A 14,012-nucleotide genomic window follows, 5' to 3' on the forward strand; every position below is an offset into this window, starting at 1 on the left:
TGTATGTTTAAGAATTAGAAACATGGAATAGTAGAGCACAATTAACTCATTTCTTAAGAAAACATTAATACAAAAGAATCATTGTATTTCTGGAATTGGTGCCCAGGAAAATCCCTCTCTATGATTTGTGGTAAGTTTGTCTCTGATTCTGAAACTCAACACATCATTTTCAGATGGTCCTTGAAATAAAGATGTCAGGTCATATGTTGTACTGAGTCTCCCAATGGCCCTGTCCTGTTCCTATATAAACCTGAGTGTTAAAGATAACCTCAAAAGGCAATCCCATTGCACAATTAGTCATTTTAATTATCACATTTTTTTCCTTAACAATACATTTCATTTATCTAAGGCATTTAAATCTTAATTTTAATCGAACATATGTTTTTAATGCAATCATTCTTTTCTGTCCCAAATGTTGCTATTAAATTGATGATAAATGTATTTTCCCATTCAGTCAAGGGACTAAGATAGCCAAAATTTCTTCCTTTAATTTTCTCCCATTTTGTTGTTCTTATGCTCTCAGGGTATACATGTATCCCTGATTTATGCTTTGTAATTTTATTTAAAGGTGGAAAAATAGAGAGATGATGGATACATGACAGATAGGTAGATAGTTTTTGTTTTTGTTTTTTACTAAAGATTCTATCCAATCTCTGATTATTCCATTCTGCTTAGATACTTTTCTACTCTACCCTGACAACTGCTCCAAAAAATTTCAAAAGTAAGAAAATATACATTCTCATATCTCTCAAGGCTCCTCTATTGCCCCATCCCAGTTACCTGTCATTCAGGGTACTATTACTGAGGGGCCAAGTCGTCTATGCAAAGTTCTGCATAAGGGGTGCACATCCTGTTCCTTGCATGTTCAGATATGTACCTTTTGTGATGGCTTGGTATTCTTCAAGAACTCTCTACATCTATCGTTTACGTTCCCCCCCCCCCCCCACTTCAAGCTGTTTCCTAGATAGCCCACTTTGAAGTAAATATCATTATGTCTTTAAATCTTAAAACAAACCTGCTATTGGCAAAGAGAAGGCCTCCCTGCCTCTGGGAAACGTGGTTGGGAGTAAAGTATATGCATCTTACATCTGTGTCACAACCTTGGGACAGGAACCCTAGAGACTATCTGTTGCTCCAATCTCTAGAGAACAAAAACCAATTAAAATTAACTACTTTTCTCAGCTGTATTAGAAAACCTGAAAGAAAATTATATTATCATTAAGAATACTTTATAAGAATCATTTTAAATTTCATATTCATTTTGCTGTGTCTCCTGAACACTCCCATGCTCCCCATTAGTTATCAAGTGTATGTATCCATAGAGCTCATAACTGTCAAATAATAATTAATGGATGATTATGTGCCATTCTGATAGGTGACAATGATATCTAAAGACAGTTTTCATTTGTCCTTCTATTAATATGAGCCCAATTGCACAACTCTTCAAACATTTTAGAGTTATTTGTATTCCTCTGATTTGGACTCTTTAATGGTATCTTCTGTCCATTTTTTCTATAGGACTAATTGTTGTTTTCTCCTCTGTGTGATATAAGTGGAGATAATTTCCTCAATTTTTCTTTCATCAATTTTATTTATTTTTTGTTTTGTTTTTTCTATGAAGTCTCTGTATATTCATGTCATCTAAATTTTCAACTTTGTTTTCAAAACCTGTTTTGATGTACAGAGTAAGAAAGAGATACAATTTTATCTTTCTCGTATGGCTAAAGAAAGATGTTCATATGGCTCTTGAATGTCTGTTTGCCTCAATATAACAATAATAAGCCAAAACAAACAAAGAAACAAAAAAAATCTGTTGTCGAGTTGTTTCTGACTCGTAGTGACCCTATAGGACAGAGTGGAATTGCCCCATAGGATTTCCAAGGAGTGACTGGTGATTTCAAAATGCTGACTTTTTGGTTAACAGCCATACTCTTATCCACTGAGCTACCAGGGTTCCATTTTAATAATAGAAATAGTGTAATTTATTTTGAACTTTGTAGGATGAGTCTTCCTACTCTAATTTGGTTTATTTTACTTTTGTAATCTGTTTTTTTTTTCTTGAATTTCTGTGATTGTTTATTTGTTCATAGGAGCACCAGAACAGCAATTTTTTAAGTATTATTTTTCGGTATCCCGAACAAATATTTTGTCACATTCATCCTCTTCCAAATCAATGTGCTTTAGACTAAACGCATCTTAGAATGATTTCCAGACCTGGTAATACTCCAAATGTAGCCTTTGAATAAAAAATATTCAGACATGAACTAGGGATTTTGAAATGACTACAACAAATGTTCTTTCTGAAGGGCAATTTAATTTGCATGATCTCTTAGACTGACAGAGTGAAATAATAGGATGAAAGTGCACTGGAATTGGGGTCAAAGAGCAGAATTTCTGTCGTCAACCAATAATTTCTGGTTATATGAACTTCTGTGAATCTCAAATTCCTTGAACCTCCGTGTCACCATATATGCGGTGGAATAATCATCCTTTTCCTCTCTCCTTCTCAGCCTAAGCTGATTGTTTCCAGTGTAAGGCTGCTCATCCACGCTGTTGTTGTAGGTGCCGTCCGGTCTGTCCTGACTCGTAGTGGCCTTATGTACAACAGAACAAAACACAGCCTGGTCCTGTGCCAGCCTCGTGATTGTTGTTACGCTTGAATCCCATTGTTACAGGCACTGTGTCAGTCCATCTTGTTGAGGGTCTTCCTCTTTTTTGCTGACCTTCAAAAAGATGTAGGATTTTCACCAAGGGTGATGTCCTTCTGCAGGGCTGGTCCCCCCGATAACATGTCCAAAGGATGAGAGATGAAGTCTCACTATCATCACTTATAAGTAGCATTCTGGCTATACTTCTACCAAGACAGATTTGTTTATTCTTTTAGCAGTCCATGGTATATGCAATATATAACGAATCTGAAACAATACATCATCTAGAACACTTGAACAATTCTTCACTATTATCTGGAAAATGAATAAATAAATCTTTACCAACTTTACAGTTTGTGACAGGGTAACTTGGTATTCACTATCTTCCTAGCTGCCTCCTTCACATCTTTGTTCCTGAGGCTGTAGATCAGGGGGTTCAGCATAGGGATGACCACTGTGTAAAACACAGAGGCCACCTTGACCATGAGCCATGAGCCCTTGGAGTTAGACACACAGTAGAGAAAAAGGATGGTTCCGTGGAAGATAGAAATGGCAGTTAGGTGGGAGGCACAGGTGGAGGAGGCTTTGTGTCGCCTCCCAATTAAAGGCATCTTCATGATAGTGATGAATATGAAAACATAGGAAGTAAGAATGATAATAAGGCTGCTTATTTCATTGAACGTGGTGGACACTAAAATGACCTTCTGACTAATGTAGGGGTCAGAGCAGGACACAGCAACAATGGCAGCATGCTCACGAAGTTGTTTATGAAGTTAGTCCCACAAAAGGATAATGTTAACAGAAAATAGGTGAATGTCAAGGAACAGACTATGCTCCAAGAGTAGGAGGCAACCACCAAGAAACAAAGCTTTGGGGACATTGTAACCGTATAGAGCAAGGGGTTACAAACTGCCACAAATCGATCATAAGCCATCACTGCCAACATGAATGTCTCTGTCACCACAAATATACAAGCCAAGAAGAACTGTGTGATGCACCCTGTGAAGGAGATGGTTCTGTCTTTCACAACCAGGTTTTCTAACAGTTTGGGTGTAACTACTGAAGAGTAACAGAAATCGACAAAGGACAAGTGGCTGAGAAAAAGTACATTGGGGTGTGGAGTTTGGGGTCGATCCTGATGATCACAATCATGCCCAGGTTCCTCGCCACAGTGACCATGTAGATGGTCAGGAAGACCATAAAGAGGGGCACCTGGAGGTCTGGGTATTCTGAGAAGCCCAAGAGGACGAACATGGCTCCAGCACTCCGATTTTCTTGTTTCCTGTTGAGAAAATAGGAAATCTGATTATCTTCAGAAAGAAAATAATTGAATTAGGCAGTATAAATTAACAACAACAAAAAAAGGCTTATTGAGTGTCTATGTAGATTTTGTGGGAAATTACATGTTTGCCACTGTTACTTTATTTGAATAGTTAGAACTTACTAATATCACATTACACAATGAATATTAATTTTGTGCAAGAGGAATATTAAAGAACAAATTTGGAAGAGGAATAACAAAGAGAGTAGACTCGACTATATTACAATCAAGATCATTATCAAAGGCTGCTGGCTTCATAGGAAAAGCCATTTTGTCTCTTAGCATGAATCTGAATTTATTGAAAAAATTGTTTTATGGAAAAATATAGCTTAAGAATTTCTATAGGCTCTTCTGGTCCCTCCTTTTTAGCTATCAGCAATTAACTTAGAACTGATTTTTTTTTTTTTTTTTTTAACAACACAGGAAAATGATCAAGACAAAATTTTGTTGGTTGGGCTATGTTCCTTTTCTGAATCTTCATTATCCTACTAATCCAATAATCTCAACATATTCTATCACTCTGGAGTAGAAGTCTACTGAAATTTTTCACTCATCACAAAATGCCCTTACAAATGTTATTTTTCAATGCATATCATATCATTCTTTGGCAGGCACTCACCATCAAATACATGTTGTGTCATCTTTGATAAGAATAGTTGAAGCAGTAGTTCATATAAATCTCTTCCTTTCCAATGTGGCATTTGGGAAAGATCAGTAAGTGACAAATAGTTAAAACTGTGAAAGTACTGGACACTGCTCTTAAATGCTATCCTGCAGCACAAATTTGTATTGTTATCTCGAACCAAGTCTTAAGCTATGCAAAGAACAAATATCAGGCTAGAGACCAAATTGTATGTTTGATGCCATTGGGATAGAGGAAACCCTGGTGGCGTAGTGGTTAAGTGTCGCTGCTGTTAACCAATATGTTGGCAGTTCGAATCTACCAGCCACTCCTAGGAAACTCTACTCTGTCCTATAGGGTCGCTATGAGTCAGAATCGACTTGATGGAATGGGTATTGGGATAGAGCTTCAGAAATGAGAAATTGGTTTTCAGTATCAAGTACAGTTGGCTGGGGTCGTTTTATACTTCCTTTGTAGTTCACAATGTCTACTCACTAGTTTTTTTTTTCTAAATGAGTGCCAAATGTCTACTCATATGGAATTGGGACATACCTGAAGAGTCTTGGAGTTTGAGAAAACCCTGCAGGACAATATAGAGCAGAAGGCAAGGGACTCCATGCATTCCCAGAAAAGCCCTGCACTCCGTAACCCCATGACAAGAACAGAAGGGAAACTTGAACTCTTTCTGAACCTGGCAGCATAACCCTCAAGCCCATCATCCCCTTGGTACTTTCCTGTTGCATTGGAGTAATGAGAATTAAACCTATTATATCCTTATATTTATTGCTTATATATGATGCCAAGAGATTCATAAGACTTCTCTCATCACTCTTTGCTAATCTTCGTATGAATCTGCCCCTCCTGGATTCTCACACATCTCCTATCTCTTCCCATCCACTGATACCATTCAATCATGTTTTCTGGAAATAAATGTCAGTTGCCAAGTAAGGAGTATAATCGAAGTGCTTCCTTTATGTCTTTCATAGGTTGAAGATTGGTCATTCGCAAAATAATCACCAGGTGTAACATTGTCCATGAAGGTGGAGTTATTTAAATAAACCCATGATATTGAGGACTACTTTCACCTTTTCCTCATTGAAATCATTCTCATGATGGTGTTGATTGTGATGATTAGGATATGGAAGCATTTACTGGCAGTTTGATTATTTTCACTTAGGCACTGGTTTCTCTATGATCTGAACATGACTGACAGAAATACAGCTGGGTTTTATTTAGTTACTCCTAATCTAAGATATATAATTTTTTTCCCCATTCTCCTTTCTGAATCCCCATCACTTTATATCTCTCTTTAGTTTTATCAGGTTTGGGCATGTGGGAAAAATATCTCTCAAAGACTAATTCAGCAACTATTCCTTTACTACCATTCTATATAAGGCACTACTCAGCTAGATTTTGGCCACACATTTTCAACCAAGGAAAACCTGGTGGCACAGTGGTTAAGTGCTATGGCTGCTAATCAAAAGCTTGGCAGTTCAAGTCCACCAGGTGTTCCTTGGAAACTCTATGGTGCAGTTCTACTCTGTCCTATTAGCGTCACTATGAGTCAAAATCAACTCGACGACAATAGGTTTTTTTTTCTTTCTTTCAACGAAGTCTCTCAATTTTATTTTTAGAATTATTTTTAATAATTTTATGCAACATGCCAAAATAATTTTCCATGATCACTTTATCCTGACAGTCAATGTCTTTTAAGATCCAAATGCTTTTATGTAGTTAATGCATGTTGCCAGAGTGGCTTTTCCAAAACTGCCTGAGGTCTGTGTATCATTACTACTAACTTCTGCTTCTCTTATCATGCTGAATTTATCGAACTCTGTTAAGCAGCACATGCTTATTTGCATAAAGTATATTTTCCCATTTTGTTCTCTCTCATAATGTTTTATTTTTCCCTCTACTATTATAGATATTATGTATGTTGTCTTATCATCTCTATACTTACATATTTTAAGGCTTATAGATCACAATTACTATATATTGTATCCTATAATTTATAAATCTGTTCATTATTGTTACCTTCTTTCTTTGTAGAAACTTTTAGAACAAAACTCACATTTGATTATTCTCCATTAACTAAATGCCTCTTTCATTGCTGGGCACCAGATGAGAAAGCCAGGAAATCATTTGAAAGTAAGAATGTGTAATGGCATAACACCCTGAGGCTTCTCCAAGCCAAACTGACTAAATTTTAATAGACATATGTTTTCATTTCTTGCAATGATTATCATAACTAAATATTTTACTTCTTAAATGAAATAAAACAAGTATTAAATAAACACCTAAATACTGAAGCACTTTGGTGATTCATTGACTGAAGATTCCTTTGCTAAGATGGATGAACTCTGAGAATTCTCCTGATTAGTATCCTATTTAAATAGAAACAAACCAAAAAAGACTGAAGGCGTCCATAGAACATAAACACTTCATTTTAATATTTCATATAAGCAATCTTTCTCCAACCTATTAGGGAAATCCAGTGTTAGCAGAGAGTGAAAAGCACATCAAGCAGCTAATTTCTGGCACCAAACTGTGTCAGATATGTGTCATCATGGCCACTGGGATGTGGGCCAAAGAGAATATCATGGAAGCACTGCCTCAGAGGCCACAATTTGAACAATTAGATGAAACCCTGTCCCATGTGATTTCTTGCTGTGGATTATTTTTTTTTTAAGCTCTGGGGACATTTGTGTCATTAGCTTTAGCCCATTCATCTTTAAAATAACTAAGTAAATAAATGAACCAGACTGAATCCATACTGATTTTATACACATGTAAACCACACAAATGTGCAATGAAAAAATTCATTTGTAAAACATCAGTCAGGTTGTTTATTTTCTTTATTACTAATCATTTCATTTCATTTTCTTTTATTATTGTAAAATTTATATTTTTTATTTCCATAACCAATTATATTGCAGGAATATACACAAATATAATGGATTTTAAACTTCAAAATTCTATTTTTTAGATACCCTTAGATTTTATGCAAGTTATTATGATGCCTGTGAATAGAAACAGTTTTAATGCTTTCCCTCCTTGCATCATGGCTACATTTTTCTTGTTTAAATGCAGCAGCTGAGATTGACAGGAAAATGTGGAATAAAAATTATGAGAGTGGACATCTTTGCCTTACTCTCAGTATTAAGGGAAAAGGAATCAGTATTTAACATTGAAGTATGTTAAGTATAGGCTTTTGTATAGAAATTCTATCATTTTTAGGAAGACTGTATTTCTGGTTTTAGCACAATATCGTTGTTGTTGTTAGGTGCTGTCAAGTCTGTTCCGACTCATAGAGACCCTACGTACCACAGAACGAAACACTGCCCGGTCCTGAGCCGTCCTTACAATATTCGTTGTTATGCTTGAGCCCATTGTTGCAGCCACTGTGTCAGTCCGTCTCATTAAGAGTCTTCCTCTTTCCCAATGACCCTGTACTTACCAAGCATGATGTCCTTCTCCAGGGGCTGATCTCTCCTGACAACGTGTCCAAAGCATGTAAGACGCAGTCTCACCATCCTTGCTTCTAAGGAGCATTCTGGTTATACTTCTTCCAAAATAAGCACAAAATCAGTGCACTAAAAAGGAAAAGTTCATGATTTTCTCAATAGACACGGAAATAGCAATATCCCAAAATTCAACATTCACTTTTTATAAAAAGACTGTGAAAACTGGGAACAAAAGGAAACTTCCTCAACCTGATAAATAGCATCTATGAAACATACCACAGCTAACATCGTATTTAGTGTAGAAGACTGAATGTTATCTTCCTAGGATCAGGAAAATAAGTCAACTCTCACTGCTTCCATTCAGCATTGTCCTGGAGGTTTTAAACAATGAATAATGCAAATACATAAATAGAAGTCATCCCTACAGCATGATCTTTTAGGAATAAAATCCTGTGAAATCTACATAAAAATTCATTCAGAATCAAACTATGTTTAACAAGAAACTGAATAGACAAAATTCAATTTTATTTTTATATTTTATTAAAAATCAGTATTTAATTAACTATTAAAATATAGTTCCAATAAAATCTCATAAATATTTGACATTATAGATAAACCTGACAAATAAAGAAGACCAAAATCGATGAAGAGATACATGACATTCATGAATTGGAAAATTCAATATGTTAAGATGTCATTTCTTTTTAATTAACATACAAATTTCGTGCAATCACAATAATAATCCCAACAGGCTTTTTGTATACATAGTCAATGTAGTTCTAAAATTTCTGGTCTATAATCTAGAAATAATTCCAAGAACATATAGAAAAATGATGTTTGGCAACTGCACAAATGCAATTCAGTGGAGAAGGAGCAGTACTTTTAACAAATAGGACAGAATCAGTTGGATATCCACATGCAAGAAGCAAAACAAAAAACAGACCTCAATCCATAACTTACACCATTGTCTTAGTTGGATAATGTAAAAGGAAGACAGAAGAATTGATGCATTTGAACTGTGATGTTGGCAAAGACTGCCAAAAGAGGAAACGCTCTTAGAAGAAATGCAACCAGAATGCCCCTTGGAAGGGAGAATGGCAAGACCGAATTGCTAACTTAGATATGTCATCATGAAAGAAAAGGATATTAGTCATCTAGTGCTGCTGTAACAAAAATACAACAAGTGGATGGTTTTAACAAAGAGAAATTTATTTCCTCTCGTAAAGTAGGCTAAAAGTTCAAATTCAGAACATCAGCTCCAGGGGAAGGCTTTTTCTCTCTTTTTGCCTTCTCATCAATCTTTCCCTGAACTAGGAGCTTCTCCTCTCAGGGACCACAGGTCCAAAGAAAGCACTGTGCTCCCAGCACTGCTTTCTTGGTGATAGGAGGTCCCCCTTCTCTGTTTGCTTCCCTTTCCTTTTATGTCTTGTAAGATAAATGGTGGTGCAGTCTGCATCCCACGGAAACTCCATTCACATTGGATCAGGGATATGGCCTGAGCAAGGGTGTTACAATACAAACTTAATCCTCTTTAACATAAAATTACAATCACAAAATGGAGGACAACCACACAATACTGGGAATCATAGCCCAGACAAATTGATACACACATTTTTGGGGGGACATAACTGAACCCATGACAACCACAAAAAATTAACTCAATATGAGTCATAGACATAGATGTATAACCTAAAATTATTAAACATCTAGAAGAAAATACTTGTCACCTTGAGGAAGAAAAATGATTTTTTTTATTCCTGTACCAAAAACAATTCATAACTTTTTTTTAATTGATAAATTGGACTTCATCCATATTGGGAACTTCTGTTTGTTGAAAAACACTGTAAGAAAATAAGAGACAAGCCACAGAATAGTAGAAAAGATTTTTTTTAATAATTTTTATTGAGCTTTAAGTGAACGTTTACCAATCAAGTCAGTCTGTCACGTATAAGCTTATATACACCTTACTCCATACTCCCACTTATTCTCCCCCTAATGAGTCAGCCCTTACAATCTCTCTTTTCGTGACAATTTTGCCAGTTCTAACCCTCTCTACCCTCCTATCTCCCCTCCAGACAGGAGATGCCAACACAGTCTCAAGTGTCCACCTGATAAAAGTAACTCACTCTTCATCAGTATCTCTCTCCTACCCTCTGTTCAGTCCCTTCCATGTCTGATGAGTTGTCTTCAGGAATGGTTCCTGTCCTGGGCCAACAGAAGGTTTGGGGACCATGACCATCAGAATTCCTCTAGTCTCAGTCAGACCATTAAGTCTGGTCTTTTTATGAGAATTTGGGGTCTGCATCCCACTGTTCTCCTGCTCCCTCAGGGGTTCTCTGCTGTGCTCCCTGTCAGGGCAGTCATCGGTTGTGGCCGGGCACCAACTAGTTCTTCTGGTCTCAGGATGATGTAGGTCTCTGGTTCCTGTGGCCCTTTCTGTCTCTTGGGCTCATAGTTATGGTGTGACCTCGGTGTTCTTCATTCTCCTTTGATCCAGGTGGGTTGAGACCAATTGATGCATCTTAAATGGCTGCTTGTTAGCATTTAAGACCCCAGACGCCGCATTTCAAAGTGGGATGCAGAATGTTTTCATAATAGAATTATTTTGCCAATTGACTTAGAAGTCCCCTTAAGCCATAGTCCCCAAACCCCTGCCCTTGCTCCGCTGACCTTTGGAGCATTCAGTTTATCCTGGAAACTTCTTTGCTTTTGGTGCAGTCCAGTTGAGCTGACCTTCCATGTATTGAGTATTGTCCTTCCCTTCACCTAAAGTAGCTCTTATCTGCTAACTAATGAGGAAATAACCCTCTCCCACCCTCCGTCCCTCCCCTCCTCATAACCACAAAAGTATGTGTTCTTCTCAGTTTATACTATTTCTCAAGAGTAGAAAAGATTTTTAAATAGCACATTTTCCAAAAAAAAAAAAGTTGTATTCCAAAATACGTAAGTAACCCCTAAAAACCCATTAATAAAAAAATAAATGCAATTTGGAATGAGAAAAAGATTTAAACACCTATTTGAAGTTTCATTTTGAGATTTTTGTTTGAGAGCTCCATCTGGAGGTTTTTTGATAAAACTGCATTTCTTGATTGTATTAATGTGTTTCTCCTTTTTTTATCTCCTTTTCTGTGTTAACTAAGAAAATGAGAATAATAATAACAAGAATGACAAATACCGCCCCCCACCCTGAGTTGGGAACCCTGCTCCATACTTGGTCCCAATATTGGTCAGTATTTAGAAAAATGGCACAATCTCACAAAGGGCTATGAGGCTCAACAGTGGACGCCATGGGGAATTTTTCCCTTACAGGGAAATTTTTGTCCTACAGGGAAGTTTTGATCTGGCTAAAATATTATATTTGAGATGTAAACTAGAAACTCAAGGGTCTTGTGTAAAGCAACCTCAATGGGAATTTTTTTTTTTTTTTTTTTTGATATCTTGAGGTGTCTCAATGACATCATCACATATTTGCCTCCATACAGGAAGTAGTGTCTAAACAAGTCAAACAAATATAAACATTGCAAAAAACGCTGGGAGACAGTACAAAATTAGACTCAGTCAAATCACTGCCTTCCAATCTCTAGCCAAAACCAAAAAACCAAACCCAGTGCCATCCAGCCGATTCCGACTCATAGCGACCCTATAGCCAGACTTAGAGAATTTGATTTTGTCTGAAATGCCATTTGGTAGCTCAGAAGATATTGGATCCACCAGGCCCTTGGTGGGTAAACGAAGAGCCAAGGCAGGAACCCTGAGGTCTCCTTCCACTCAGGGTCTAAGGCTGAACTTAGTGCCATTGTAAAAGAGTTCCTTGATCCAAGGGAAAATCCTCACAAATTTATCCATGAATTTAGGATGTGAGCTGAAATATAGGAGCCTGGTGCCCCTGATATCTATAATAAACATGTTGTTAGGTCCTGGTGATACCCGTCGGTCGATGGAAGCAGCAAAATGAGTAGATTCTGAAAAAGTTTTCAGCATCCTTATAGGTGCTTCAGAAACCCTGGTGACAAAGTGGTTAGGAGCTCAACAGCTAACTAAAAGGTCAGCAATTTGAATCCACCAGCTGCTCCTTGGAAACCATATGGGCAGTTCTACTCTGTCCTATAAGTTGCTATGCGTTGGAATGAACTCTATGAAAATGGGTTTAGAGGTGCCTCGACTAAAACTGTTAAAACAGAAACCATAAAATTAATAGATCTTACAGACTGATTCTTCAAAGTTTTCCCTCCAAAAATCAATTATGCAAAATTTCAAGCTTACAATCAAGAAAAAGATGAAACTATTTAAAATTATAAAGATAGGCTAACTAAAATGTGTATAGAACTTTGAGAGTTAAAAAAAATTACTGGCTCACAGGCTACAGAGGCTGACAAATCCCAAGATCTGCAGGTAAGCTGGCAGGCCACTGGCCCTGCGTATTTCATGTCCTTGATGAAGGCAGTAAACTCTGCAATCCCTCCAAGAATGCAGTATTGCTTTTGCTTTACTATTTTCCTACGTAGGGTGGGTTCTAATGGCTTTCACTTGGTTCTTCCCACCATAATAGCCCTTATTCCACTAGTCAGCAATCTAATGCTAGGGTTCTGCCAGGAGCTGAGTATGTCTATTCCAATTATGCATCCTGGAACTGGGGAAATCACTACAGGATGGGTTCAGGGAACCACTGGACATGCTGTGAGACAGACATAACCTAAGATTCTATTAATAACTTGGCCCCCATGTGTCCTTTGTCATGGATTGAATTGTGTCCCCTAAAAATGTGTGTCAACTTGGTTAGGCTAAATTGTATGGTTGTCCTCCATTTTATGAGTATAATTTTATGTTAAAGAGCATTCTGGTGGGATTGTAACACCCTTGCTAAGGTCACATCCCTGATTCAATGTAAAGGAAGTTTCTCTGGGGTGTGGTCTGCACCACCTTTTATCTTACAAGAGATAAAAGGAAAGGGAAACAAGCAGAGAGTTGGGGACTTCATACCACCAACAAAGCAACACAAGGAGCAGAGCATACCTTTTGGACCTGGGGTCCATGCTTCTGAGAAGTTCCTTGACCATGGGAAGATTTGAGGGCAAGGATCTTCCTCCAGGACCAACCGAGAGAGAAAGCCTTCCCCCTGGAGCTGACGCCCTGAATTTGAACTTTTAGCCTACTTTACTGTGAGGAAATAAATTTCTCTTTGTTAAAGCCATCTATTTGTGGTATTTCTGTTATGGCAGCACTAGATGACTAAGACTTCCTCACTATGACTGGTAGACCACAGCGACATTTTGAGCCTCCTGCAATTAGTATCGGTTTAGAGCCAGTATCTAGTAATTCCCCCAAAATTCTGATTACTTCCTTTTCCCCAGTGAAAAATCTCTCTTGTGAAAGGCCATAGATTCCACTGGGGAAGTTTATCAGAAAGATTAACAATATAAATTTTTGCCATTGTTCTGGGATCATTCCTCAAGGGGATCTGACCTCCCCTTCATTAAAGGGCTGTGGGTCCCTGAAGTCTGTAAACTTGCTCAAGTCTGGAATTGATTGAGGGGCCATGACTCTCTAGTCTGACAAATCAAGTTAGATGCTGTTCACTTGACCTAAGTTTCTTCCAGTTGTACAGAATATCAAGGAAATATTTATTAGATTTCCTGTCTATTCCATTCATAGGAACAACAGGACTAGGTAGCCAAGGCCATAAGTCCACACGAGTCAGGCTATTCTGATTACTGCTTTGACTCTGCTATCCTTACAGTGGAAACCCTGGTGGTGTAGTGGTTAAGTGCTACAGCTGCCAACCAAAAGGTCAGCAGTTCAAATCCACCAGGTGCTCCTTGGAAACTCTATGGGGCAGTTCTACTCTGCCCTATAGGGTCATTATGAGTTGAAATTGACTCAACAGCAGCAGGTTTTTTTTTTTTGGATCCATTACTATAATCACATCCACCTTGCCTTTGTCATTTGAGTGCCACTAC

General features: G+C 37.6%; 1 pseudogene; it reads right to left on the reverse strand.

Annotated features, from left to right (window-relative positions):
* Positions 1-2,995: 2,995 nt before the first annotated feature.
* On the reverse strand, positions 2,996-6,917 carry LOC126064144 (olfactory receptor 5D13-like; annotated as a pseudogene).
* Between the last annotated feature and the right edge of the window lie 7,095 nt (positions 6,918-14,012).

The sequence above is a fragment of the Elephas maximus genome, chromosome 20, assembly GCF_024166365.1.
Source record: "Elephas maximus indicus isolate mEleMax1 chromosome 20, mEleMax1 primary haplotype, whole genome shotgun sequence".
Lineage (NCBI taxonomy): Eukaryota > Metazoa > Chordata > Mammalia > Proboscidea > Elephantidae > Elephas > Elephas maximus.